This window comes from Oratosquilla oratoria, chromosome 10, assembly GCF_046742065.1.
Source record: "Oratosquilla oratoria isolate Oo_2021 chromosome 10, ASM4674206v1, whole genome shotgun sequence".
NCBI classification, from domain to species: domain Eukaryota; kingdom Metazoa; phylum Arthropoda; class Malacostraca; order Stomatopoda; family Squillidae; genus Oratosquilla; species Oratosquilla oratoria.
The window spans coordinates 7603470-7607447 of record NC_134786.1 but is presented as its reverse complement, the minus strand read 5'-3'; the positions used below and the strand labels follow the sequence as shown (position 1 = coordinate 7607447).

General features: G+C 44.5%; 1 protein-coding gene across 1 annotated transcript in view; it reads right to left on the bottom strand.

The window, feature by feature from the left end:
- Nucleotides 1-1765: 1765 nt before the first annotated feature.
- The window catches only part of LOC143029066 (uncharacterized), a 136370-nt gene continuing 134157 nt past the window's right edge, over nt 1766-3978 (bottom strand). Inside the window, exon 2 of the mRNA XM_076191413.1 lies at nt 1766-1801. The gene's annotated coding sequence lies outside the window, so the exon portion shown is untranslated. The remainder of the gene's footprint in view (nt 1802-3978) is intronic.

The window sequence follows — 3978 nt, the reverse complement described above, 5'->3', positions numbered from 1 at the left end:
ACACACACACACACGACTCGGTGGCGAGGTTGGTAGAGTCTCAGACTGTCAGTACGGGGGTGTCGGCGGTACCTGACTCGAATCCTGCCCAGGGCTGAAATTATTTTAGTATCGCTGCGCTTCGAGTCGTTACTCCAACACCTCGTGGGCGGGGAGTTGGGTGTGTGTGTGCGTGTAAGGTCATAGCATTACCCATAGATCGGTCATACGAGCTGTGAGCTCTCTTCCGGGAGGGAAACAGCTGTCAACTACGAGTCCAATACGTGATCCAAAGACCAATTTCAATAACACACACACACACACACACACACACACACACACACACACACGCGCGCGCGCGCGCATGTAAGGTCACAGCATTACCCATATATCGGTTATACGAGCTCTGAAATAGCAGTCGATCACGAGTCCAGCACGTGATCCAAAGACCAAGGTGAGTACACACACACATGGTGGTAGAGTTCCCGGCTGCCACTACGGCGGTCCGGGTTCGAATCCCACCCAAGGCTGAGATAGTTTCAGTATCGCTGCGCTGCGGGTCGTTACCCCAACTCTCTTGGGCGGGAAGTTGGGTATATGTGTGCGTGTAAGGTTACAGCATTACCCATAGATCGATCATATATGAGCTCTGAGCTCTCTTCCGAAGGGAAATAGTTGTCGATCACGAGTCCAACACGTGGTCCAAGACCATGGTGAATCACACACACACACACACACACACACACACACACACACACACACACACACACACACACACACACACACACACACACACACACACACACACACACACACACACACACACACACACACACACACACACACACACATTTTTCTCTGGTAGGGGAGTGAGCATAAACTTCAATACTTCTTTAGAACAAGAAAACCATCCTTATATTGTAGTATGCAGTTTTCAACCCACTGACTATGGGGGGCTCCCATCATGTGAATAGAGTCCCCTGGTGGTAGTCAAGATAAGGTAGATAGTCTGCATAAGGCAGTTGTTTGATCTCCCTGCCGTCATGCCAAAATATTTCTTTGCTCAATCTTTCTCAGTAAATTGTTTGCATACGCCTAAAACCTTATCTTCTCGACAAAACTCTTGACATTTCGTTCACTTTTCCTCTAATCTCGTTTCACTTATCTCTGACTTCCTTTCTTCGTTCTTGAATAGATTTCGTTCCTCTACTTGGTGGTGGTGGGGTGGAGGGGTTTGCGTTTTCCTTCGTTCTTTTGTGACTGCTTTTTCTACATACATTTTCTCCGTCTTCCGCTATTTTTCTTAAAGACCTCCACGGAGGAGGAATACTTTTCTTATGAATAAAATTGTCCAGTGACAGCCAGAGTACAATTCGCGAAATACTCCTAAAGGGTTAACATAAATTTAATCCTTTCACTACTTAAGAAGAGGGACGAAGATAGGGGGGTCGCCAATTTAATGAAGCGGCTTTGCTGTGGATGTGCTGTCTCTTGCGACACTGTTTCTGACCCAGGGCAGTGGACAAGATGTAGGGATGACCCATCATCCAGGAGGTGCCAAGTTAAGAGGGATGGAAGAGGGTAGAGGGGAGTGGAGTATGTAGGGGGTGGGAGTGGTTTCTATACCTTTGTCTTTTGGCTACCTCCCTTGTAAGGGGGAAAAAGCCTTTGGTATATGTGTGTATGTACTACGGAAGAAACTCCTTTCGTTTGAATCAAATTGGCCGGCAACATCTAGAGCACACAAGCAGGAGGTGAAATAAAGTTAAAGAACATAACATAAGAACATAAGAATGAAGGAGACTGCAAGAGACCATAAGGCCTACACTAAGCAGCTCCATATCCATCACCACCTGTCATCCCCATCCATAAAGTTATCTAACCGTTTCTTAAAACAACTGATAGTTTCAGCGCTGACTACATGGTTACTAAGTCTATTCCATTCGTTGACCACCCTATTAGCAAACCAATTCTTGCCTATTTCCTTCTTAAATCTTAATTTGTCCAGTTTAAATAACATTACTGCGAGTCCTGCCATTTTGTTTTGATATGATGATCTTGTTTGCATCACCCTTGTTAAAGCCTTTGATACACTTGAACACCTCTATTACATCACCCCGCACTCTGCGTCTTTCCAGAGAGTGTAAGTTGAGGTGCCTAAGCCTCTCTTCGTAAGGCAAATTTCCGAGTCCATGTATCATTTTGGTCATTCTTCTCTGTACTGATTCTAACCTTTTCGGTGCAAAAGGAATTCCCCTCAGATGAATGAAATTGCCTGACGGCTGCTGGAATACATAGAATGTAATCAAGATGGTTCGTTCGGGTAAACGGTGGTAGACTGTGCAGATTTTGTCTTTGTAATTCTTTTCCTGGTTGGAGTCTCGGGGGTGCAAGGCCCCTTTCATGCCGAAGTCCTCCCCTAAGATAAGTAAAGCAGATAATCTTTACTATATACAAGCACCTGGCTTCGCCAGCCACGGCTACGCCGTGGGTGCTTGGCCTGCGGCGCTGCTCGCCTGCGGCGTGTCCCTTTTTGCCGGTTCAGTGGGGGACAAACATACACCCGGGTTCATTAAACGACAGTCGGGAGTCATTTTTTTTTTAGTTATTCTTATATATATACCAAAAGCTTTTCCCTCTTATAAGGGAGGTAGCCAAGTCTACTACCACCCATTCCATTCTCATCCACCACAAAATCATCCTCATCTTAGCTCCTCGTGGATGACGGGTCATCCCTGTATCTCGCCCACAGCCCTGGGTCAGATGTAACGTAGCAAGACACAGTACAAACACAGCAAGGCCGCTTCACTTAATCGGCGACCCCCCGCTCTCTGTCCCCTCGTGCAGAAGAGAAGAGAAATCCTTTCGGGCTGCGTCAAAATAGAATTTACCGAAGGATTATACTGTACAGTCGGAGCATGCCGGCAGGAGACCTTATGGTCCATAACTAGGTCGGATGCGAAAAATGTAATAATGATGAATGGAATAAAAAATATAGAATCATAATGATAATGCAAATAATGACAAATGAATAGAATAAATGCATAGGTATAGTTAAATAATAAACAAACAGGTAAATAGTAAATAATGATACAGTGACAGATAACAAATAATAAATGAAAAACAGGCAAATAATGATAAACAGACAAATAGTAACAAAGAAATAAACAAATTATATAAAATAAACGACAGGCATTACATAAGCATCCCATTCTTATCATCATCCACACCTCCCGTCTAGGGTATTGGCTGCATGTTATTGTGTGATATAGATTGTGCAACAGCATGCAATCGATACTGCAGGGACTATAAGGGGTACCCCCTACGGACCAGAGTCTCACACAATTTTGTCTATGTTAGAAAAAGTCTCTAAGTATAGAGAAATTATGCAATTGTATTGTACTTTATTGAAATAAAAAGACGCATTACAATTGGTTGGAAAGTGTTTGGTAAATATAATAAAATCCTGGGAGGCTCTCTGCCTTTATGTTTGAAACGTAAAGTTTACAATCATTGCATTCTATCAGCAATAATCTACGGGTGTGAGACTTGGAAGCTGACGAGGGCGATGGAAACAAAGCTAAGGACTGCACAGAGGAGAATGGAGAGATCATTGATGGGAATAACACTGAGAGACCGAAAGAGAGGAAGTTGGATGAGAGAGCAGACTAGAGTGAAGGATTTTGTGGAGGCAGTAAACGAGAAGTGGATCTGGGCAGGTAAGTTAGTGCGAATGACTGATGAGCGATGGAGCAAGTGTGTTACTTAGTGGATGCCACGAGATAGGAAGCGTGGAAGAGGGAGACCAGACAGAAGGTGGAAAGACGAGATTGAGAAGTTTGCAGGAGTGACGTGGCAGAGGATGGCATGGTCGTGTGATTCATGGAATACTATGAAGGAGGCCTTTGTTCAGCAGTGGACTCAGGATGGCTTATTTGATTGATTGTATTTCGACTGTCCCTCCGTTATGCTGTCACACCCCGTCTTGATACTGTCTTA